This window comes from Trichomycterus rosablanca, chromosome 19 (genome assembly GCF_030014385.1).
Source record: "Trichomycterus rosablanca isolate fTriRos1 chromosome 19, fTriRos1.hap1, whole genome shotgun sequence".
NCBI classification, from domain to species: domain Eukaryota; kingdom Metazoa; phylum Chordata; class Actinopteri; order Siluriformes; family Trichomycteridae; genus Trichomycterus; species Trichomycterus rosablanca.
The window spans coordinates 15965980-15992819 of NC_086006.1; the positions used below are offsets into that span (position 1 = coordinate 15965980).

Below are 26840 nucleotides of genomic sequence, written 5' to 3' on the forward strand. Positions count from 1 at the left end.
GATGGCTCATAGTGTCCCAGTTCAGCCAGCACTTTCACTTTGGCACACTTAAACCGTTCCTGTCTGAGGGAAAGTAAGATAACAGGAATGAGAGACGCCGAGACCGAGAGGGAGGGTGTGCGGTTTAGTTTAGAGAACTGAAAGTGCTCAGCTAAAGAACTTCCTAAAACTTTTTCTCCACCCTCTCTGCCATTCACTTCTCTCCTGACAGGCGTCATTCACAGACTTGAAGTAGAGAGGAGAGAGAGCTGGAGACTGCTCTGTGTTGCACAGATTCGAGGACTCCTCTGCAGGACACGAGGGGGGCGAAAACTCCACCTGCTCCCTCTCCAGCAGTTACAATGGACCTGCAGCTTGGTGCATGAGGTAGGCTCATGTGACATGCCCTAGTTTCTCACGGTCTCTCACGCTCTGTCTGTCTCTCCTGCACCTCTCTGCTGACAAAGCATGTAAGTGAAATATTTAGAGAGTTCAGGTTAACACGGTGTGCTTTGCTGATGTTCATGGGTTCTATCTTTCGGCTCTTAAAGGAGAAGCTTGCATTTGAACGGGGAACGTGTCCGTGTGGGTTTATGTGCATGTGGATATTAGTGTTTTGCCTCAACACGTGGCTGCTGGTGAGGTTACTGGCAGGACCTGTTGCTTTGGGAATAGGAGGGTTCGTGTCATACTCAGGCATATCTGAACAACATACTGGTTCTACTTCTTTGTCGAATGTACTATAATAGAGGAAATTAAATCAGCTTCTGGCAGTGCAACCCCAAACCAAGAGCTATTAATCATTTTAATAGCAAATGATTGAACAGAAATGCATGCTTTAATTAAGCAAAAAACCACCTCCTTGTTTCTACACTCACTGTCCATTTACCATATAGAATCACTTTGTAGTTCTACAATTACTGACTGTAGTCCATCTGTTTCTCTACATAAATGTTTAGCCTGCTTTCACCCTGTTCTTCACTAGTCAGGATCCCCACAGGACCACTACAGAGCAGGTATTATTTAGGTGGTGGGTCATTCTCAGCACTGCAGTGACACTGACATGGTGGTGATGTGTTAGTGTGTGTTGTGCTGGTATGAGAGTTTTTAAATACTGTGTCCACTCACTGTCCACTCCTACCTAGTTGGTCCACCTTGTAGATGTCAAGTCAGAGACGATCGCTCATCTATTGCTGCTGTTTGAGTTGGTCATCTTCTAGACCTTCATCAGTGGTCACAGGACGCTGTCCACGGGGCGCTGTCGGCTGGATATTTTTGGGTGGTGGACTACTCTCAGTCCAGCAGGGACAGTGAGGTGTTTAAAAACTCCAGCAGCGCTGCTGTGTCTTATCCACTCAGGATAAATCACAGAGGGTAAAAGAGGGTATCTGTCTGTCTGTCTGTCTGACAGACAATTTGTTTATTCATTTATCTGTCTATCTATCTGTCTGTCTGTCAATGTGTCTATTAATCTGTCTGTCTATCTATTTGTCTGTCTGTCAATTTGTCTGTCTATTTATCTGCCTGTCTGTCAATTTGTCTATCTGTCTGTCTGTCTGTCTATATGTCTGTCTTTCTATCTATCTGTCAATTTGTCTATCTATCTGTCTGTCTATCTGTCAATTTGTCTGTCTGTGTATTTGTCTGTCTGTCTATCTGTCAATTTATCTATCTATATGTCTGTCTATCTGTCAATTAGTCTGTCTGTCTATCTGTCAAATTATCTATCTATATGTCTGTCTGTCTGTCAATTTGTCTATCTATATGTCTGTCTGTCGGTCTTTCAATTTGTCTATCTTTATGTCTGTCTGTGTCAATTTGTTTATCTATATGTCTGTCTGTTGGTCTATCTATCTATCTATCTATCTGTCTGTCTGTCTGTCTGTCTGTCTGTCTGTCTGTCTGTCTGTCTTTCTTTCTGTTTGTCTGTCTGTCTGTCTGTCTATTTAAGTCATAAATGGTCTCTTGTAGACATTCAAAACACTAAAACTCATCGATGCAGTAAGTGTGTAGGTGTATGCTAGGTGTCTGAGAGGTAGACTGAGATGTAAAGTACTCATCTTTACCTTGGCATTGGCAGTTGGAATGGCATGTTTACTTTAAGATGCTGACAGCAGGTTGCTTGCAATGATTTATCTAGTGTTTAACACAATTCCCATGTCTTTCAATTAGGCATTGAATGAAATTGTTATGAGAAGCTGACCATTTGTCAGAAAAGTACCACAACATGAAACACATAAGTAAATACACACCGCCCACATAGCCACTTCAGCAGGTGGAAAGTTACAGGACTGTGTTTTTTCTATATTTTCCAGTTTTTCAGGGTTTGCTTGGGAGGGACATTAACTATTTAAATGCTGCTTTGTTGAAACACTGCAGAAGTGAAAACTTGGCATGTTAGACATGACAGAAAGAGAGTGTGCTGAGTGATAGGGCATGTTCAGCAGTTCAAACTGGAAAGAAAAAAACTCAACTATTGGGTTGCAACACATTCCAAAAAAAGTTGGGACGAGGGCAATTTAGGGCGAGTAATGAGGTGAAAAAACTAAATAATTATGTGATTCCAAACAGGTGATGCCAACAGGTGATTGTAATCATGGTTTGGTACAAAAGCAGCATCCAGGAAAGACTGACTCTTTGATAAGCAAAGATAATCAGAGGATTTTTAAAATGTTTAAAAACAATATACCTGAAAAAAAGATTGGAAGGGATTTGCATATTTCTCCCTCTACAGTGCATAATATCATTAAACCATTCAAGGAATCAGGAGGAATTTCAGTGCGTAAAGGCCAAGGGTGCAAGCTTAAGCTGAATGCCCACGATCCCTCAGGCGGCACTGCATTAAGAACCGTGGCGTCGACTTCTCTGGGCTCGGAGGCATCTAGGATGGACTATCACACAGTGGAAACATGTATTGTGGTCAGATGAATCAGTATTCCAGGTCTTTTTTGGAATAAAATCCATGCTGTGTGCTCCAGACCAAAGACGAAAAGGACCATCCAGACTGTTATATGTAACAAGTCCAAAAGCCAAGGACTTTTATGGTAAGGGGTTGTGTTAGTGCCTTTGGAAAAGGTCATTTACACTTCTGTGCAGCATTAATGCAGAAAAGTTGAGATCTTCGAGCAACATATGCTGCCTTCAAGACGTCATCTTTTTCAGGGATGTCCATGCATTTTTCAATAAGACAATGCAAAACCACATGCTGCACACATTACAAAGGCACGGCTGCGGAAGAAGAGGGTACAGGTACGGGACTGGCCTGTCTGCAGTCCTGACCTGTCCCCAATGTAGAATGTGTGGAGAATTTTGGAACAAAAAATGCGACAACGACAACCCTGTACTGTTGTACATCTTAAGACGTTTTTTTTTCAGGAAGAATGAGACAAAATAAAAGCTGAATGTTTTTGGAATGTGTTACAGGCCTGAAATGCAGGAATGGAAGTACAGTATATTAATAAATGAAATGAAGTAGACCAGACAAAACTAAATTAAACCCAGTTGTGAACCACTGATCTAAGAGTAGAACTACACAGAGCTCCTTCTAAAATAAAGTGAAGAGTTTACATTGGTATGCATGAGATGGAGATTGCAGACGACTCTAATGATACTCTGAAATTAAGGAAATTGTTTATTGAACTTGAGCTTGGAATCACATTAAGAGTCTGGATCATTTAGAGTCAGGAATGCATACCAAGTTGTTAATTTGCCAGGATGATTCACATGATATGCAAACCGCATTTCCGAAAAAGTTGGGACATTGTGTAAAATGCAGTGAAAATATAACAGTATTTTACAATAATTAGGTAACTTGTAACAGGTGAGAGAGTCATTATTGGGTATAAAAGGAAGATCCACCAAAGGATCGGTGTTTACAAGCAGTGATGGGTCGTGTGCCAAAATTGCCAATATCCATGCAATAAATGCAAATTATTTAGTCTCTCACCATCTACTGTTCATAATATTGTGAAAAGATTCAGTAAATCTGGAGAAATCTCAGTCTGTGTATGGACTTTTGAGCTCTCATATGACATTACATGAGAAACCATCATGCTACTGTGATAAATATAGCCACATGTGCTTTTGAGTACTTTAGAAAACCGTTGTCACTCAATACAGTCCACCACTGCATGAAGAAATGCAACCTTAAACTGTTTTAATAAAGAAAAAGCTGTATGTTTATTCCATGCAGAAATGCCTCTTAGTTCTCTGGTCGAGCATGTCTCAGATGGTCCAAAAGACAGTGGAAAGGTGTGCTGTGGTTCAGCCTGTGTTCAAGAGAAATGGATGTTGAATGCTCTGTGCCAACGATTATGAGGATCATACAGACTGTTTTCAATAAAAGGTGCAAAAACTAACATCTGTCTTAGTATGGGGGGGGTGCATCACTGCTCATAGCATATGTGTCAAGGTACCATTGACACGGAGGCAAAACTGCAGCTATTAGTGTCCTCAGTTCCCAAACCATGAGGTGATGGACTACAGTGTGTTGCAGGCATCAAATTCTAAATATGTTCATATTTACCTACAACACAGTATGGAAAATGCAAATAAAATAAAAATACAGTGTTCCTTACGTTTACTTTGACTTTAATTTGATTGCAGACAGGATGAAACTGAGATATTTCATGTTTTGTCCGCTCAACTTCATTTCATTTGTTAAACATCTATTCCTGCATTTCAAGCCTGCAACACATTCCAAAAAAAAGTTGGGACGGGGCCAGAGGTACACAAATGCGGTACTGCATCAAGAACCACCACTCAACAATAGCTGATATAACCACATGGGTGAGGGATTACTCTGGCAAACCTTTGTCAAGCTCTACAATACAGAGTTACATGCACAAATGCCACTTAAAACTTTACTGTGCAATAAAGAAGCCTTATGTTAACCATGTCCAGAAGCAGCATCAACTTCTCTGGGCTCTGAGGCATCTAGGATGGACCGTCACACAGTGAAAACGTATTGTGAATGGGACAAAATGAAACCTGAAACACTAAATCACGGTGCCAAAACGTCTTTTAAGTGTGGTGAAAAGGAATGGCAACATTACTAAGTGGTAAATGCTTTACTGTCCCAACTTTTGCAGGAATGTGTTGCAGGCCTGAAATGCAGGAATGGAAGTTTATTAATAAATGAAATGAAGTTGAGCAGATAAAACATGAAATATCTCAGGTTCATCCTGTCTGCAATCAAATAAAAGTCAAACTAAATGTAAGAAACTCTGTATTTTTTTTTTATTATTTGCATTTTTCATGTTGTCCCAACTTTTTCTGATTTGGGGTTGTAGTTTAATGAAGCTGATCAATGAAAACACTGGAAATCTTTTACTTTTATTAGTTAAGAGATTCTTTTTTACTGCATTTTACAAAATGTTCCAAATCCTCTGGAAATTTGGTTTGTATATGATAATTGTTATATACAGTAGTTTGCCAACCCTTGGAATTTTCTTGGATTTCTATACATTTATTTCCCATAAGCGTTGTTTGATCTTCAATCTTGTAGTTGCCAGTCATACTGTATTTGCACAAGGGTAAGGAGGATCCTATTCTGGGATTTCTTGCGTGATCAGTCAGTCATACCATACAAATTCAGTTGGGTTTGGGTTCTGAATCCAAAGCACAATTTGTTTGTTCTTTGTTTTCTAATAAATGTGGATTGTCTTGGTGTATTCTGGAACTTCTGTTTAGCTTCAGGGGACAGACGACTATATTGATGTCTCCTAAGAAATGTCTTGGTACAATTTTGAATCCACTGTTTCCTCAGTGACTGCCAGCTGTTTAGGCCCAGAGGCAGCAAAGCGACCCCAAATCATGATGCTTCATCTGGCACAGTAGACAGTCAGGATGAGATTTTGCTGTTGTTGTGCAGTATAATTTTTCCCTGTCCAACAGAAAGTAGAAACAAAATCAACTTTTGTCTATCCAAAGAATTTAGATTTTTTGTTTGTGAAAAATACAATCTACTTCTTCTATTAATGCATTTTCTCCTCTTTTCTCCTGATTTTTAGCGCATCCAATTTTTACCCAATTGTGTTATGCTTCCTCTCTACTGGTGCTCACCCCTGCCCCAATTGAAGCGAGCGAACTGACACGCCCCCTCCGACACGTGTGCAGTAGCCGGCTGCATCTTTTCACCTGCATGAGGCGAGTTCATATGCGGATCAGCTTTGTGCACGGAGAGCCACACCGTGATCTCATGATACCTCAGATACCATCAATCAGCCAGCAGAGGTCGTAATTGCACCAGTTATGAGGTCCCTATCTGACTCTTCCCACCCTTGTATAAACAACAGCATATCGTTGTTCATATAGTCACCCAGCCCAGCCAGATGGCAGAGCTGAGTTTCGAACCGACGAGTTCGAAATGTCAGCTCTGGTGTGCTAGCGTGGTTTACCTCTGCGCCACCTGAGCGGGCACAATCTCCTTCTTTATATATACTTATAGAGCACTTTATTAGGTATACCCATTTGGTACATACCTGTACATTTATATGCTACTTTAAAAGCTACTGCTACCATACAGATGTATTTTGTAGTTATGCCATTACTGACCCATCTGTTGCTCTGTACATTTTGTTCACCCCTTTGTTTACCCTCTTTGTAAGACAATTGCCAATCAGTTCAAAAAGAACATTTCTCAGTATAAGATTTAGTCCTTCACCATCTACTGTTCATAATATTGTGAAAAGATTCTGGAAATATGTAGAGATCTCAGTATGTATAGGGCAAAGCTGTAGACCACTGTTAAATGTGTGAGATGTTTGATCTCTCAGATGACATGATCACTTGAATACAGCCACTTGGGCTCTGAAGTACTTCAGAAAACCATTGTCACTTAATACAGTCCACCGCTGTATGAAGAAATGCAACCTGAAATGCAACTTCTTAGTTGTCTGGGCCCAAGCTCATCTCAGATGGTCTGAAAGACGTTGGAAATGTGTGTTGTGGTCAGATAAGTCCATGGTTCAAAATGGACGTCGAGTTTTCTGTGCCAGATTATGCAAAAGCCAACATTTGCAATGGTATGGGGTGCATCAATACCCATGGCATGGGTGATTTGCAAATGTGAAGTTACTATTAATGCGCAGGCGTATATTGGGATTTTAGAGAGACTTCCACTGCCATCATCCCCATCCCAACCCTGTTATTAAGATGGTGGACCATTCTCAGCACTGCAATGACACTAACATAGTATTACAACACATACATCACACAAAAATCTAAAGCCAACAGCTTTGTTTTTTTAGTCATTATCATTTCCAGTGGAAAATCATCCACTCCTGTTAAGCCATGCAACATTTTTAGTCGTGCTAACTGGTTTTTAGGAATGTGTGTGTCTCTGTGTGTCTGTGTGTGTTCGTGCTGGCATATGAATGGAATAAGTAGGTAATTTCTGTTGTATTCAGACTGGATTAGTGTGTCTTGGTTGCTAAATGAGCCTGAGCGCTGTTGGGTTTTTATTAAATCTGTGTTCCTGAGCTGTGCTTTTGTGAGTTGCGTGCGTTAACCCCACGGTTAAAGGTTGAAGTGTTGAAAAAGGAAATCTCAAACACCTGTGTTCAAACGACCTGTCAAATTTGGCTTTTTTCTCCTCAGTCGATTGGGTTTGGTAGTTGTCAATCAGCTCATGGAACAATCTGGTTGCCAGATTTGGTAGAGTTCAACAAAATGCTCTGATTGTGTGAGACAGAGTATAATACATTTGGTGCATTATTAGTATGTTTAAGCCTGATTTAGCCATTTAACAAACAGTTTTGACACCAGTGCCCTGCTGGAACACCCACTGAGTCCAAGATTCAAGATTTTTTAGGTAAGCTTCCTTCTGTATTATTACATCCACTTTCTTTAATGCACCAGTTCCACAAATCCCAGAGCATGTTAACACCACCACCATTATCGCCCACAGTATCTACTGTGCTGTTGGTTTTAAATGTCAAACCTTTTGGTTATTTAGTGTTTTAGTATTTTTTTTTGGTGGTTTTTGGATTATATCTGACTATCCAGTACTTTGTTCTCATTAATAGTTTGTACAGATTATCAGTGGACTTAAAGTTCTATGAAGTACATGATTTGCAAAACTATACAGAGCTTTATAATGTGTGAGGTTCAGACTAATGTGTGAGTTTACCAGTTATAGTCCATTATAATTACTAACAAAGATTTAGAAGCCCATGCCATGAAGTTAAAGAATTCATTTCATTAATTGCTGGTTGAGGTCCTGGAAGGACGCCAGACAGGACACCAATCCATCATGGGGTCCTTTCTGTGTGGAGTTTGCATGTTCTCCCCGTGTCTGCGTGGGTTTCCTCCGGGTGCTCCAGTTTCCTCCCACAGTCCAAAGACATGCAAGTGAGGTGAATCGGAGATACTAAATTGTCCAAGACTGTGTTTGATATAACCTTGTGAACTGATGAATCTTGTGTATTGAGTAACTACCGTTCCAGTCATGAATGTAACCAAAGTGTAAAACATGACGTTAAAATCCTAATAAACAAACAAACCATCGTGGGGTCTCGGCCATTCCCCCACTCAGACATAGCCAGTAATGTATGTATGTGAATGCCCGACTGGCCTATAGCACTGCTGGTGATTCGTACCTTGAATCCCAGCGGTAGTAGGTTATGTGAAGCGGCGTCGACTTCTCTGGGCTCAGAGGTATCTAGGATGGACCATCACACAGTGAAAAAATGTATTGTGGTCATGAATTGGAAAAATAGACACCGTGTGCTCCGGACCAAAGACGCAAAGGACCATCCAGACTGTTATCAGCAACAAGTCCAAAAGCCAGGGTCTGTCATGGTATGGGGTTGTGTCAGTGCCCTTGGCAAAGGTCATTTACACTTCTGTGATGTACATTAAGATCTTAGAGCAACATATGCTGCCTTCAAGACGTCATCTTTTCCAAGGACGTCCATGCATTTTTCAACAAGACAATGCAAAACTACATGCTGCACACATTACAAAGGCATGGCTGCGGAAGAAGAGGGTACAGGTACGGGACTGGCCTGCCTGCGACAATGACGACACCGTACTGTTGCACATCTTAAGACGTGTTTGCAGGTAGAATGAGACAAAATTAAAGCTGAAACACTAAATCACTTGGTATCCTCGGTGCCAAAACGTCTTTTAAGTGTGTTGAAAAGGAATGGCAACATTACAAAATGGTAAATGCTTTACCGTCCCAACTTTTTTTGGAACGTGTTGCAGGTCTGAAATGCAGGAATTAATGTTTATTAATAAATGAAATGAAGTTGAGCAGATAAAACATGAAATATCTCAGGTTCATCCTGTCTGCAATCAAATAAAAGTCAAAGTAAATGTAAGAGTATTTGTATTTTCCATACTGTTCCAACTTTTTCTGATTTGGGGTTGTATTTTACTCTCTGCTAACAGTCTAACTAGATAGAAAAGCTCAGGCTTGATCTTGCATTTTGATTTCTGCATGAAAGATGGCTTTTTAAATTTTGCAGCAAGCGCCTTTTTAACTTTTGACTGATTTAAACAAAGTCCTGCATGAAGTAAAAAGGCTGGTTTCCTGCACCATTGTAGTAGTTTTGAACAGAACAGCAGGGAGCTTGGTCTTCTGATTCAGCACCACTTTACCCCTCCAATGATGTGTTTGCTAATCAGCAGGAGCTGCTGTCTGAGTGTAGAAGGGTGCGTTTCCTGTGAGTGCTTTTCACTTTGGGGTGGTTTTTTTTGTGGTGTTTCATAAGCTGGTGAACATATTCTCTAAACTTTGGTGACTTTTGATGCTTCTTACAGATAAGTGAAGTGAAACGATCAGCTGCAAATCAGAACATTTAAGGTTTACGCAGACATAATTTAAAGAACTGTTACAAGTGGTGAATAACGCTGTTTTTTCTACAACCCCAAATCAGAAAAAGTTGGGATGGCATGGACAATGCAAATAATAAAAAAAGTTTCTTACATTTACTTTGACTTTTATTTCATTGCAGACAGAATGAACCTGAGATATTTCATGGTTTTTTTACATTTACATTTTCAGCATTTAGCAGACGCTTTTATCCAAAGCGACTTACACAGTGAGCGGAACACAATGAGCAATTGAGGGTTAAGGGCCTTGCTCAGGGACCCCAACAGTGGCAACTTGGTGGTGGCGGGGCTTGAACCGGCAACCTTCTGTTTACTAGTCCAGTGCCTTAACCACTGAGCTATCACTGGCCCCCACATGTTTTGTCTGCTCAACTTCATTTCATTTATTACTAAACACCGAGGATACCAAGTGATTTATTGTTTCAGCTTTTATTTTGTCTCATTCTTCCTGCAAACACGTCTTAAGATGTGCAACAGTTACGGGGTCGTCGTTGTTCCATTTTTCATTTCAAAATTCTTCGCACGTTCTTTATTGGGGACAGGTCAGGACTGCAGGAAGGCCAGTCCAGTACCCGTACCCTCTTCTTCCACAGCCATGCCTTTGTAATGTGTGCAGCATGTGGTTTTGCATTGTCTTGTTGAAAAATACATGGACGTCCCTGGAAAAGATGACGTCTTGAAGGCAGCATATGTTGCTCTAAGATCTCAATGTACTTTTCTGCATTAATGCTGCCATCATAGAAGTGTAAATGACCTTTGCCAAGGGCACTGACACAGCCACATACTATGACACACCCTGGCTTTTGGACTTGTTGCTGATAACAGTCTGGATGGTCCTTTTTGTCTTTGGTCTGAAGCACAAGGCATTCATTTTTTCCAAAAAAGACCTGGAAAGCTGATTCTGAATCTGACCACAATACACGTTTCCACTGTGTGATGGTCCATCCTAGATGCCTCCGAGCCCAGAGAAGTCGACGCCGCTTCTGGACATGGTTAACATAAGGCTTTGTTTTTGCACAGAAAAGTATTAAGTGGCATTTTTGCATGTAACTCTGTATTGTAAGGTTGACAAAGGTTTGCCAAAGTAAACCCTCACCCATGTGTTTATATCAGCTATTGTTGAGTGGCGGTTCTTAATGCACTGCCACATTTGTTGACAAACTGGAGATCCTCTGGCTATCTTTGCTCATTAAAGACTCAGCCTTTCCTGGATGCTGCTTTTGTACCAAACCATGATTACAATCACCTGTTGGAGGTGTATTAACAAATTAAATGATTACCATATTGAGCAGACAAAACATAAAATATATTGGGTTCACTGTCTGCAATCAAATACAAGTTAAAGTAAATGTAAGGAACACTGCATTTTATTTTATTTGCAATTTCCGTACTGTCCCAACTTTTTCTGATTTGGGGTTGTATATAAAAGCATTGTCTTTGGAAAAAAATATGTTTAGACATGCATTGTGTAGAACAACATGCTTCCACACACCTTGCTGCACCCTGACTGATTCTAAATAGATTCAGTGAAGGGTAAATAGTGTGTGCCATGGCTTTGAGCATGCATGAAGTGTGTCATGTGCCATGTTAAATGCCTGGTGTTGCATTGTGTAGTACAGATTACACAAGATTATATAGTAATTTACATTCTTGAAGGTAAACTTTTCAAGGTTTTACCATATTTGTGTTATTTTTAAAATCCTACATTGGCACAACTTGGGTCATGGGTTTGAACAGTCATTGAGAAGCAGTTCTTCAGGTTTTACATCACTGCTTACTGCTTTGCATCTACTGTACCATACACAGTGTAAAGTGACCCGGTTTATGCTGTGATGGTCTACAATGCTTCTCACTGGGCAAAAACTACAACCCCACATCAGAAAAAGTTGGGACAATATAGAAAATGCAAATAAAATAAAAATGCAGTGTTCCTTACATTTACTTCGACTTTTATTTGACTGAAGACAGTTTGAACCCAATATATTTCATGTTTTGTCTGCTTAACTTCATTTCATTTGTTAATAAACATTCATTCCTGCATTTCAGACATTCAAGACATTCCAAAAAAAAGCTGGAATGAGGGCAATTTAGGCCTAGTAATGAGGTGAAAAAACTAAATAATTATGTGATTCCAAATAGGTGATGTCAACAAGTGATTGTAATCATGGTTTGGTACAAAAGCAGCATCCAGGAAAGGCTTTGATACAGTAATCCTCAAAGAAAGATTGAAAGGGATTTGCATATTTCTCCCTCTACAGTGCATAATATCATTAAACCATTCAAGCAATCGGGAGGAAGTTTTGCTTGAAAGTTTAGTGCATAAAGGCCAAGGGTGCAAGCTGAAGCTGAACGCCTGTGATCTTTGATCCCTCAGACGGCACTGCATCAAGAACCACCACTCAACAATAGCTGATATAACCACATGGGTGAGGGATTACTCTGGCAAACTTTTTCAAGCACTACAATACAAAGTTACATGCACTTAAAACTTTACTGTGCAAAAAATAAGCCTTATGTTAACCATGTCCAGAAGCGGCGTCGACTTCTCTGGGCTCGGAGGCATCTAGGATGGACCATCGCACAGTGGAAATGTGTATTGTGGTCAGATGAATCAGCTAACATAATAGACTGCTACACAGGTTTTATTACATCTGTCTTCTACAGCGATTCCAGATGTGTTCCAGAGCACTAATTTGCATGTTCAATCTGAAGAAACTTGTGTAGTTAGTAGGATTGTTAGGGATGATTTTATTAGCAGAACTAGACAGAATCGTATACAGGCTGCATTTTTCCTCTGTACTATAGTGTGCTTGTGTGTTTCCCTTTTTTAAAATAACAGTAAATCAGAGTCAGTTCTAATGGAACACCAGTAGGAAGTTTAAGACTTGCAGATTTGCAATGTTTGAATTTGAACTGTATTTATATGTGTGACAGGAATCCCGCTGTGTGAACCCCTGACTTACAGTTCCTCCCTGTCTGTGAGAGGACAGTGCTGTACTTATAAGTAGTCCAACGTAAACACTTTCAGAATGGTTTATTACCCAGGGCTTGGCCTTTAGCTATCACTCACACAGGCACATTCACTTAGAGCTGCGGGAATGCAAGACCCACACACACACACACACACACACACACACACCCGCAGGGGAAAACTTAGGGTCAGCTGATTTCACTTACAGATGGGTGTGCATGTGTCAGTGATGAGGTACTTTGATCTGTGTGCATGTGTGCAAGCACGTTTCCCACATTTCAACAGTATGGGATAATAGGAAAATGGCACATATTCAATTAAACAAAGTACAACCCTAAGTCGGAAAAAGTTGGGACAGCATGGAAAATGCGAGTTCCTTACATTTACTGCAACACAGATCTGCAAAAAAGTTGGCACAGTAAAGCAACATTGTTGGCACTGAGGATACCAATCGATTTAATGTTTCAGGTTTTATTTTGTCTCATTCTTCCTGCAAACACGTCTTAAGATGTGCACAGTACAAGGTCGTTGTTGTCCTATTTTTCATTTGAAAATTCTCCACACATTCTCTATTGGTTACAGGTCAGGACTGCAGGCAGGCCAGTCCAGTACCCGTACCCTCTTCTTCCACAGCCATGCGTTTGTAATGTGTGCAGCATGTGGTTTTGCATTGTCTTGTTGAAAAATGCATGAATATCCCTGGAAAAGATGAGGTCTTGAAGGCAGCATATGTTGCTTTTAGATCTCAATGTACTTTTATGCATTAATGCTTCCATCACAGAAGTGTAAATTTGCCAAGGGCACTGACACAGCCCCTTACCATGACACACCCTGGTTGTCTTTGGTCCGGAGTTCACGGCGTCCATTTTATTTTTATTTTTTCAAAAAACACCTGGAATGCTGATTCATCTGACCATAATACACGTTTCCAATGTGCGATGGTCCATCCTAGATGCCTCCGAGCCCAGAGAAGTCGACGCCGCTTCTGGACATGGTTAACATAAGGCTTCTTTTTTTGGCATTTGTGCATGTAACTTTGTATTGTAGTGCTTGACAAAGGTTTGCCAAAGTAATTCCTCACCCATGTGGTTATATCAGCTATTGTTGAGTGGCGGTTCTTGATGCAGTGCCGTCTGAGGGATCGAAGATCTCAGGTGTTCAGCTTAAGCTTGCGCTCTTGGCCTTTATGCACTGAAATTCCTCCTGATTCCTTGAATGGTTTAATGATATTATGCACTGTAGAGGGAGAAATATGCAAATCTTTTCTAATCTTTTTTTTGAGGTACATTGTTTTTAAACATTTAAATCATTTTCTCACACATTTGATCATCTTTGCTCATCAAATACTCAGCCTTTCCTGGATGCTGCTTTTGTACCAAATCATGATTACAATCACCTGTTGACATCATCTGTTTGGAATCACATCATTATTTTGTTTTTTTCACCTCATTACAAGCCCTAAATTGCCCCCGTCCCAACTTTTTTTTGGAATGTGTTGCAGGCCTGATGCAAGAATGGAGGTATATTAATAAATGAAATGAAGTTAAGCAGATAAAACATGAAATATCTCAGGTTCATCCTGTCTGCAATCAAATAAAAGTCGAAGTAAATGTAAGGAACTCTGCATTTTAAACAGATAATGACATTCATTAGTCATTAGAAAGCGTAACTTTTTTTTTTCTATGTTTCTCATGCTCCATCTGTGATCCCCCCCTTTTCATAACTCATCCCCTTTTAAACCTGCCGGCAGTTCTCCTTATCCAGCATAAGTCTAGGCTTATGGAGAGAAGCTAGACCGAGTAAGCTAGTAAAGGCCATTTGGTCCACTCACATGTGTATGCAGTGAAGGGGTCATGACACATCATTACTGCTCACTCAGGGTTTTAATCCCAGTTTAGAACTGACATTTTAATCCCAGTAGTGCTTTTCTTTGGATGACATGATCTAAATACACTTAGTAGGAATGACATTTGCTCATAAGGGTTCAGTTTGCTGCTTCATTAGCTCAGCAATTTAGTTGTGATTACATGCACAGCAGGCAAAGGCAAAGTGCTAAAATCTGACAGCTTAGCTTAGCAACTGTAAGCGACAGCTTATAACAGTGGCTGAGTGGATGCTGACCTAAGACCTGTGATAATTGTCCGAAAACACTCCTAATAATGATTATTAAAACAGTGGATGGAATTATTAACGTCAAAGCATTTTAGTAAAGTAGTATAAATGACTTCTATTTACATTTTAGTGGTCGTCTTACTGAGTCTAAAGCTTGTGTAGTGGTTGTGTTTTAACAAAGTGTGAACGATTTGCCGGAAATGTGTCAAACCAGCGATTTCCTTACTTATACAAGGTGCTAACACACACACCACGCACACACACACACACACACACACACACACACACACACACACACACACCACACACACACCACACACACACACACACAAATATATATATATATATTGTATATACACTCACTGTCCATTTTATCAGCTCCACTTACCATATAGAAGCACTTTGTAGTTCTACAATTACTAACTGTAGTCTAGCTGTTTCTCTGCATGCCTTGTTAGCCCCCTTTCATGCTGTTCTTCAATGGTCAGGACCCCCACAGGACCACCACAGAGCAGGTATTATTTGGGTGGTGGATCATTCTCAGCACTGCAGTGACACTGACATGGTGGTGCTGTGTTAGTGTGTGTTGTGCTGGTATGAGTGGATCAGACACAGCAGCATTGCTGGAGTTTTTAAACACCTCACTGTCACTGCTGGACTAAGAATAGTCCACTAACCAAAAATATATCCAGCCAACAGCGTGCCGTGGGCAGCATCCTGTGACCACTGATGAAGGTCTAGAAGAAGACCAACTCAAACAGCAGCAATAGATGAGCGATCGTCTCTGACTTTACATCTACAAGGTGGACCAACTAGGTAGGAGTGTCTAATAGAGTGGACAGTGAGTGGACATGATATTTAAAAACTCATACCAGCACAACACACACTAACACACCACCATTATGTCATTGTCACTGCAGTGCTGAAAATGATCCACCACCTACATAATGCCTGCTCTGTGGTGGTTCTGTGGAGGTCCTGTGGAGGTCCTGACCATTGAAGAACAGGGTGAAAGCAGGCTAAAAAAGTATGTAGAGAAATAGATGGACTACAGTCAATAACTGTAGAACTACAAAGTGCTTCTATATAGTAAGTGGAGCTGATAAAATGGACAGTAAGTGTAGAAACAAAGAGGTGGTCATAATGTTATGCCTAATTTTTATATATATATATATATATATATATATATATATATATATATATATATATATATATATATATATATATATAAAAATATACAGAATATATATATATATATATATATATATATACAGTGTATCACAAAAGTGAGTACACCCCTCACATTTCTGCAGATATTTAAGTATATCTTTTCATTGGACAACACTGACAAAATGACACTTTGACACAATGAAAAGTAGTCTGTGTGCAGCTTATATAACAGTGTAAATTTATTCTTCCCTCAAAATAACTCAATATACAGCCATTAATGTCTAAACCACCGGCAACAAAAGTGAGTACACCCCTAAGAGACTACACCCCTAAATGTCCAAATTGAGCACTGCTTGTCATTTTCCCTCCAAAATGTCATGTGATTTGTTAGTGTTACTAGGTCTCAGGTGTGCATAGGGAGCAGGTGTGTTCAATTTAGTAGTACAGCTCTCACACTCTCTCATACTGGTCACTGAAAGTTCCAACATGGCACCTCATGGCAAAGAACTCTCTGAGGATCTTAAAAGACGAATTGTTGCGCTACATGAAGATAGCCAAGGCTACAAGAAGATTGCCAACACCCTGAAACTGAGCTGCAGCACAGTGGCCAAGATCATCCAGCGTTTTAAAAGAGCAGGGTCCACTCAGAACAGACCTTGCGTTGGTCGTCCAAAGAAGCTGAGTGCACGTGCTCAGCATCACATCCAACTGCTGTCTTTGAAAGATAGGCACAGGAGTGCTGTCAGCATTGCTGCAGAGATTGAAAAGGTGGGGGGTCAGCCTGTCAGTGCTCAGACCATACGCCGCACACTACATCAAATTGGTCTGCATGGCTGTCACCCCAGAAGGAAGCCTCTTCTGAGGTCTCTACACAAGAAAGCCCGCAAACAGTTTGCTGAAGACATGTCAACAAAGGACATGGATTACTGGAACCATGTCCTATGGTCTGATGAGACCAAGATTAATTTGTTTGGTTCAGATGGTCTCAAGCATGTGAGGCGGCAATCAGGTAAGGAGTACAAAGATAAGTGTGTCATGCCTACAGTCAAGCACGGTGGTGGGAATGCCATGGTCTGGGGCTGCATGAGTGCAGCAGGTGTTGGGGAGTTACATTTCATTGAGGGACACATGAACTCCAATATGTACTGTGAAATACTGAAGCAGAGCATGATCCCCTCCCTCCGGAAACTGGGTTGCAGGGCAGTGTTCCAGCATGATAATGACCCCAAACACACCTCTAAGATGACCACTGCTTTATTGAAGAGGCTGAGGGTAAAGGTGATGGACTGGCCAAGCATGTCTCCAGACCTAAACCCAATAGAAGATCTTTGGGGCATCCTCAAGCGGAAGGTGGAGGAGCGCAAAGTCTTGAATATCCGCCAGCTCCGTGATGTCGTCATGGAATAGTGGAAAAGCATTCCAGTGGCAACCTGTGAAGCTCTGGTAAACTCCATGCCCAGGAGAGTTAAGGCAGTTCTGGGAAATAATGGTGGCCACACAAAATATTGACACTTCAGGAACTTTCACTAAGGGGTGTACTCACTTTTGTTGCCGGTGGTTTAGACATTAATGGCTGTATATTGAGTTATTTTGAGGGAAGAATAAATTTACACTGTTATATAAACTGCACACAGACTACTTTTCATTGTGTCAAAGTGTCATTTTGTCAGTGTTGTCCCATGAAAAGATATACTTAAATATCTGCAGAAATGTGAGGGGTGTACTGACTTTTGTGATACACTGTATATATATATATATATACAGTCATATACATATCATCCATAACATTAAAACCACCTCCTTGTTTCTACACTCACTGTTACAATCTACAATTACTGACTGTAGTCCAACGGTTTCCCTGAATGCTTTGTTAGCCTGCTTTCGCCTTGTTCTTCTTGGGTCAGGACCACCACAGAGCAGGTATTATTTAGGTGGTGGATCATTCTCAGCACTGCATTGACACTGACATGGTGATGGTGTGTTAGTGTGTGTTGTGCTGGTATGAGTGGATCAGACACAGCAGCTCTGCTGGAGTTTTTAAATACTGTGTCCACTCACTGTCCACTCTATTAGACTCTCCTACCTAGTAGGTCCACCTTGTAGATGTAAAGTCAGAGACGATCGATCATCTATTGCTGCTGTTTGAATTGGACATCTAGATTTTCATCAGTGGTCACAGGACGCTGCCCACGTGGCGCTGTTGGTTGGATATTTTTGATTGGTGGACTATTCTCAGTCCAGCAGTGACAGTGAGGTGTCCATCCACTTATACCAGCACAACATGCACTAACACGCCACCACCATGTCAGTGTTACTACAGTGCTGAGAATGATCCAACACCTATTCTATGGTATGAATAGCATGAAAGGGGGCAAACAAAGCATGCAGAGAAACAGATGGACTACAGTCAGTAATTGTAGAACTACAAAGTGATTGTATATGATAAGTGGAGCTGATAAAATGAACACTGAGTCGGTTTTAATGTTATGGCTGATAAGTGTATGTGCATCAACCAGTAAAGACTGGGGCAGATTGATTATCACCCGGGAGTGTTTGAGCCAGTCTTACTGCTCTCTGTGGTCACATTATTACTCACATCACATAGTGTGAACAAATACAGACATGGATAAATAATGGAATTGATTTTTGCCCTCGGCGTCGGCCGGCATTTTTCTCAGAACTCTTGATAATTGCAGTTCCTGCAAAGCAAAAACAAGTATCTTTTAGTGTTTATAGTATAATAAAATGAGCAATTCTGTATATGCCATTAACTCCTCTTTTGGTGCAGTAGCTTGAAAGGCATACCTAAGTCTCCGCTCTAATTCATCCCAAAAGTTGAGGTCAGGACTCTGTGCAGGCCGGTCAAGTTCTTCCACACCAAACTCGCTCATCCATGTCTTTATGGACCTTGCTTTGTGCACTGGTGCGCAGTCATGTTGGAACAGGAAGGGGCCATCCCCACACTGTTCCCACAAAGTTAGAAGCATGAAATTGTCCAAAATCTCTTGGTATGCTGAAGCATTAAGAGTTCCTTTCACTGGAACTAAGGGGCCGAGCCCAACCCCTGAAAAACACCCCCACACCATAATCCCCCCTCCACCAAACTTTACACTTGGCACAATGCAGTCAGACAAGTACCGTTCTCCTGGCAACCGCCAAACTCAGACCTCTGCGCACTATGCGCCTTAGCATCTGCTGACCCCGCTCTGTCATTTTATGTGGCCTACCACTTCGTGGCTGAGTTGCTGTCGTTCCCAATCGCTTTCACTTTGTTATAATACCACTGACAGTTGACGGTGGAATATTTAGTAGCGAGGAAATTTCACGACTGGACTTGTTGCACAGGTGGCATCCTATCACGGTACCACGCTGGAATTCACTGAGCTCCTGAGAGTGACCCATTCTTTCATTAATGTTTGTAGAAGCAGTCTGCATGCTTAGGTGCTTGGTTTTATACACCTGTGGCCATGGAAGTGATTGGAACACCTGAATTCAATGATTTGGATGGGTGAGTGAATACTTTTAGCAATATAGTGTAATTGCAAATCAGTTATAGAGAATAAATTAAATACTTTTTACTTTCTGGCAACAGTTTGGGGAAGTACTGTGCCCTGTGTCCTTAATAATTTTTTCCAATTTTTTTACCCAATAGCTTTATGCTTCGTCTTTACTGGTGCTGACCCCCGCCCCTATCTGTGGAGAGCGAACTGACACAAACACCCTCCGACACGTGTGCAGTAGCCGACTGCATTTTTTCACCCGCACGGAGAGTCACACCCTGATCAGCATTATTCCTCCACTCTGTGCAGACGGCATCAATCAGCCAGCAGAGGTCGTAATTGCATCAGTTATGAGGTCCCTATCCGGCTCCCTTACCTGGATAAACAACAGCCAAACATTGTTCAAAAAGCCGCCCAGCCCAGCCGGATGGCAGAGCTGAGATTCGATACGATGTATTCGAAATCCCAGCTCTGGTGGGCTATCATGAGTAAACCTTCAATCAATCTGGTGCCACCTGGAAACAATGGGCACATGTTGGAGATAGTTGGACATTCACTCATATCTGGGGCCAGTTTAGAGCAGCTAATCCACCTTCATCCAAGTTTTTGGGAGGTGGGAGGTACCAAGCACCAAGAGGAAACCCACAAAGACCAGAGAGAACATGGTACAATACTCACAGATTGTGACCAAGATAAGGATCAAACTCAGGTCTCCAAAAACCATGCTGCCAACTGGGGGACCCATTGTGCCATTGCACTACTGTATAGCTTTAATGCACCAATTTTAGAGTTTCATGATTAGCTTAAAACAAATTATGTTTACTCCTTCTGAACCCAATTACGTTTTAGGCTGACCAAAGTCATCATGATTACTGTCACGGGCCATGTTTACGTGCCACGCCCCTCTCTCCAGGAGCACATGTTAAAGGTGATTTGTTTAGGTGGTCAAGTCAGTGCCCCCTTATCATGATTTGATTGGTCCACAGCCAATTATCCACAGCTGCACCTTGTTTTAGTGATAATGCTTATAGGATTTAAGGAAGCAGCTGTGGATCAGTCATTGGAGGCTATTTTGACTGACTTGTCATGATTTTGGTTTGGTTTTGTCATGCTCTTGTTTATGTTTTAGCCTCAGCTTAGGGTCTAGTATAGATTAGTCAGGTTTCTTGTGTGTTTAGATTAGTGTTAGCTGTAAGTGTAGCATAGTTTAGTTTTAGCATTGTTCATGTGATTAGATTAGTGTTCGCATTAGTGTGATGTATTTTGTAAGAATTGACCTTTCTGTCATACCGTAGTTGTGGTAATGCACTGAATGCTGGGATATGTTGCTCGCTTCCTCATCAGTGGTTGTAAACTGTGGAAAACGCTAGTAAACATGCACCTGTTGTGCTAACGGTAAATCTTGGTCTCTCTGATTATTTATTGCTTATCCAGTACTAACATACTTACTGCCGATATAACAATTAGCATTTAGCTTAGGTCGTGTGTTTGTGTCTGGTCTTGTCTTGTGTACCCTTGTCTTGTCTTTTGTGATTATTAAATATCTTAAAATCATCTCTGCATGTGTCCCCGCCACTCTTGTCACGCCTTGGCCCATTTATTTCAAAATAGCCTCCAAAGACTGATCCACAGCTGCTTCCTTAAATCCTATGAGCATTATCCCCAAAACAAGGTGCAGGGGCCCAGGTGGCGCAGCAGGATTTTCCACTCCTCGGTTCGAAAACTCGGTGTTGCCACCGGTCGGCTGGGCGCCATCTGGCGGGCATAATTGGCAGTGCCTGCAGCAGATACTAATTGGCCACCGTATCTGCAGGGTGGGGGCCGGACTATGTGTGGGTGGGTGGGTGGTTCTCCATACGCTGTGTAAGGACCCTGATTGGCGGAAGAGAGGCCTGTGCAGAATACAGGGGCGAAAAGAGGAGGGCTGTACATGTGTCAGAAGAGGCGTGTACAGCGACGTGCTCTCCTTGGATGCAATCTGGTATCTCTCAGCAGCAGAAGAGAGAATTGAGTGCGCTAAATCGGGAGGAAAATGGGTCGAACATGCATAAAAAAATAAATAAACAAGGTGCAGCTGTGGATACTTGTCTGTAACCAATCTTGATAAGGGGGCGTTGATAAGGGGGCACGGAAACATGGCTCCAGGAGCACAGAGGCTTGATTTGTGACAGTTACATATTCCAGATTTTATAATGCAGCAATGTTTACAATTTGTAAACCCTTATAATTAGTGGATTTGACTACTTCAGCCACACCCGTTGTTTACAGATGCATACATCAAGAGTACAAGCACTACATTTCTATTTACAAATGCGAGCAGTAGTCAGACCATGACCTTACCTTTTTTGTGTCTCCATCTTTTTTTTATTCAGTGATGTCAGAATGCATCCCATTAGGTCTCCAAGGTCACCTACAGTCAAAGCTTCCACCAGAGCAATGCGTTTGTGCCTTCAAGACTGTGTCCTATATCAGACCTCATACTTATAATGACGAGGCATAACATTATGACCACTGACAGGTGAAGTGAATAACACTGATTATCTCATCACGGCACCTTTTAGTGGGTGGGATATATTAGACAGCAAGTGAACATTTTATCCTCAATGGGTAAGCATAAGGATTTAAAGTAGTTTGACAAGGGCCAAATTGTGATGGCTAGACGACTGGGTCAGAGCATCTCCAAAACTGCAGCGTTTGTGGGGTGTTCCCGGTCTGCAGTGGTCACTATCTATCAAAAGTGGTCCAAGGAAGGAACTGTGGTAACCCGGCAACAGTGTCATGGGCGGTCAAGGCTCACTGATGCACGTGGGGAGCGAAGGCTGGCCATCCAACAGACGAGCTCAAATTTCTGAACTTAATGCTGGTTCTGATAGAAAGGTGTCAGAATACACAGTGCATCGCAGTTTGTTGTGTATGGGGCGGGGACAGTGTGATGCTTTGGGCAATGTTCTGCTGGGAAACCTTGGGTCCTGCCATCCATGTGGATGTTACTTTGACACGTACCACCTACCTTAGCATTGTTGCAGAGCATGTACACCCTTTCATGGAAGCGGTATTCCCTGATGGCTGTGGCCTCTTTCAGCATCATAATGCGCCCTGCCACAAAGCAAAAATGCTTCAGGAATGGTTTGAGGAGCACAACAATGAGTTTGAGGTGTTGACTTGGCCTCCAAATTCCCCAGATCTCAATCCAATCGAGCATCTGTGGGATGTGCTGGACAAACAAGTCCGATCCATGGAGGCCCCACCTCACAACTTACAGGAGTTAAAGGATCTGCTGCTGACATCTTGGTGCCAGATACCACAGCACACCTTCAGGTGTCTAGTGGAGTCCATGTCTCGACGGGCTGTTTTGGCAGCAAACGGGGGCCAACACAATATTAGGAAGGTGGTCATAATGTTATGTCTGATCAGTGTATGTGAGATGGTTGAAGTAGACGATGCTGACAGTTACTGGGTGTTGAACAGAAAACATTTGAATGACCAGTTGTGTTAGCTAAAGCTTTACTAACCACACTGTGTTTATTTGGTTGTTTGTTAAACTCGTAGTCATTTTCTACTTTGTACAACAATGCTATAACAATGATTTGAATAAATTTAACCCACCTTTCTTTGTAGAACTCCTTTTAATTAGACACACGTGATAGATTTTCTAAAAGAAACTGATTGTTTCAGGTCTCACATCAGCACCTTTAATTGGTTTATTCAGGAAGGTGAGCAAGTTACACCAAAACAAACATTTCTTTTTAGCTATTTAGATGTGAGTTTTCTTTTGTATTTTTGACATCCAACTTAGTTTAGGATAAAATCATCTTGCAACCCTAAATCAGAAAAAGTTGGGACAGTATGGAAAATGCAAATAAAATAAAAACGCAGTGTTCCTTAAATTTACTTTCACTTTTAACCCAAGATATTTCATGTTTTGTCTGCTCAACTTCATTTCATTTGTTAATATACCTCCATTCCTGCATTTCAGGCCTGCAACGCATTCCAAAAAAAGTTGGTACGGGGGGCAATTTAGGGCTAGTAATGAGGTGAAAAACTAAATAATGATGTGATTCTGAACAGTTGATTGTAATCTTGGTTTGGTACAAAAGCAGCATCCAGGAAAGGCTGAGTCTTTAATGAGTAAAGATGATCAGAGGATCTCCAGTTTGTCAACAAATGTGTGAGAAAATGACTGAAATGTTTAAAAACAATGTACCTCAAAGAAAGATTGGAAGGGATTTGCATATTTCTCCCTCTACAGTGCATAATATCATTAAACCATTCAAGGAATCAGGAGGAATTTCAGTGCGTAAAGGCCAAGGGTGCAAAATTAAGCAGAACGCCCATGATCTTTGATCCCTCAGACGGCACTGCATCAAGAACCGCCACTCAACAATAGCTGATATAACCACATGGGTGAGGAATTACTTTGGCAAACCTTTGTCAAGCACTACAATACAGAGTTACATGCACAAATGCCACTTAAAACTTGGCAGTGTATTTTTTTTTTTTTTTTTTTTTTTTTTTTTTTTAATGGACACCGTGTGCTCCGGACCAAAGACAAAAAGGACCATCCAGACCATCCATTCTTATCAGCAACAAGTCCAAAAGCCAGGGTCTGTCATGGTATGGGGCTGTGTCAGTGCAAGGTCATTTACACTTCTGTGATGGCAGCATTAATGCAGAAAAGTACATTGAGATCTTAGAGCAACATATGCTGCCTTCAAGATGTCATCTTTTCCAGGGACGTCCATGCATTTTTTAACAAGACAGTGCAAAACCACATGGCTGCAGAAGAAGAGGGTATGGGTACTGGACTGGCCTGCCTGCCTGCAGTCCTGACCTGTCCCCAATAGAGAATGTGTGGAGAATAAAAGCTGAAACACTAAATCACTTGGTATCCTCGGTGCCAAAACGTCTTTTAAGTGTGGTGAAAAGGAATGGACACATTACAAAGTGGTAAATGCTTTACTGTCCCAACTTTTTTTGGAATGTGTTGCAGGCTTGAAGTGCAGGAATGGATGTTTATTAATAAATGAAATGAAGTTGAGCAGATAAAACATGAAATATCTCAGGTTCATCCTGTCTGCAATCAAATAAAAGTCAAAGTAAATGTAAGAAACTCATGCATTTTCCATGCTGTACTAACTTTTTCAGATTTGGGGTTATAAGTAATACAGTGTATCACAAAAGTGAGTACATCCCTCACATTTCTGCAAATATTTCATTATATCTTTTCATGGGACAACACTAGAAATAAAACTTGGATATAACTTAGAGTAGTCAGTGTACAACTTGTATAGCAGTGTCTTCTGAAAATAACTCAACACACAGCCATTAATGTCTAAATAGCTGGCAACATAAGTGAGTACACCCCACAGTGAACATGTCCAAATTGTGCCCAAAGTGTCAATATTTTGTGTGACCACCATTATTATCCAGCACTGCCTTAACCCTCCTGGGCATGGAATTCACCAGAGCTGCACAGGTTGCTACTGGAATCCTCTTCCACTCCTCCATGATGACATCACGGAGCTGGTGGATGTTAGACACCTTGAACTCCTCCACCTTCCACTTGAGGATGCGCCACAGGTGCTCAATTGGGTTTAGTCCATCACCTTTACCTTCAGCTTCCTCAGCAAGGCAGTTGTCATCTTGGAGGTTGGGTTTGGGGTCGTTATCCTGTTGAAAAACTGCCATGAGGCCCAGTTTTCGAAGGGAGGGGATCATGCTCTGTTTCAGAATGTCACAGTACATGTTGAAATTCATGTTTCCCTCAATGAACTGCAGCTCCCCATTGCCGGCAACACTCATGCAGCCCAAGACCATGATGCTACCACCACCATGCTTGACTGTAGGCAAGATACAGTTGTCTTGGTACTTCTCACCAGGGCGCCGCCACACATGCTGGACACCATCTGAGCCAAACAAGTTTATCTTGGTCTCGTCAGACCACAGGGCATTCCAGTAATCCATGTTCTTGGACTGCTTGTCTTCAGCAAACTGTTTGCTGGCTTTCTTGTGCTTCTGCTTCCTTCTGGGATGACGACCATGCAGACTGAGTTGATGCAGTGTGCGGCATATGGTCTGAGCACTGACAGGCTGACCTTCCACGTCTTCAACCTCTGCAGCAATGCTGGCAGCACTCATGTGTCTATTTTTTAAAGCCAACCTCTGGATATGACGCCGAACACGTGGACTCGACTTCTTTGGTCGACCCTGGCGAAGCCTGTTCCGAGTGGAACCTGTCCTGGAAAACCGCTGTATGACCTTGGCCACCATGCTGTAGCTTAGTTTCAGGGTGTTAGCAATCTTCTTATAGCCCAGGCCATCTTTGTGGAGAGCAACAATTCTATTTCTCACATCCTCAGAGAGTTCTTTGCCATGAGGTGCCATGTTGAATATCCAGTGGCCAGTATGAGAGAATTGTACCCAAAACACCAAATTTAACAGCCCTGCTCCCCATTCACACCTGGGACCTTGACACATGACACCAGGGAGGGACAACGACACATTTGGGCACAATTTGGACATGTTCACTGTGGGGTGTACTCACTTATGTTGCCAGCTATTTAGACATTAATGGCTGTGTGTTGAGTTATTTTCAGAAGACAGTAAATCTACACTGCTATACAAGCTGTGTACACTGACTACTCTAAGTTATATCCAAGTTTCATGTCTATAGTGTTGTCCCATGAAAAGATATAATGAAATATTTGCAGAAATGTGAGGGGTGTACTCACTTTTGTGATACACTGTAGGTAATAGGAATAAAGTTATTTGTTTTAAATGCTGTGTTAGCTCTTTGCCAGTTGTAATAATGCCTTGTTTGACTGTGCATTGAACTTTACTCCAAAAGCTTTTGGATCATCCAGGTCCTTTTTGCAATTAGCAGTAAGTCTTTTTTTTCTTTAGTAGTAGTCTGTGCCAGAGACAGCTGCAATTCTTTACATGTCTTTAAAATCCTTTTACTATGAGTGCAGAGCTAGTCTACAACATGATCAAACCATTAGGGACTCAATAACGACCCTTAATTTGCTTCAGCTGTGATGTGTTATATAAACACCACCCAGAGATTCGATGTGTTGCAACCATTATGAAAACTAAGGAGCCGTCACAAAAGCTGAGAGAGAAGATCATTTAATTTCATTGCAGCAAAAGGGCAAGAGGTACCAGAAGACTTTTAAGACCTTGAAAATTCTTAGACACAACAGTAGTAGGGAGTATTGTCTGGAAGTTGCTGTCTGGTCATGGGAGAACGCCAAAATTTAGTCTAAAGG

General features: G+C 41.5%; 1 long non-coding RNA gene across 1 annotated transcript in view; it reads left to right on the top strand.

Annotated features, from left to right (window-relative positions):
• Positions 1 to 279: 279 nt before the first annotated feature.
• LOC134333102 (uncharacterized) overlaps positions 280 to 26840 on the top strand; it is a 131775-nt gene continuing 105214 nt past the window's right edge. Inside the window, exon 1 of the long non-coding RNA XR_010015339.1 lies at positions 280 to 366. This is a non-coding gene — a long non-coding RNA (uncharacterized LOC134333102). The remainder of the gene's footprint in view (positions 367 to 26840) is intronic.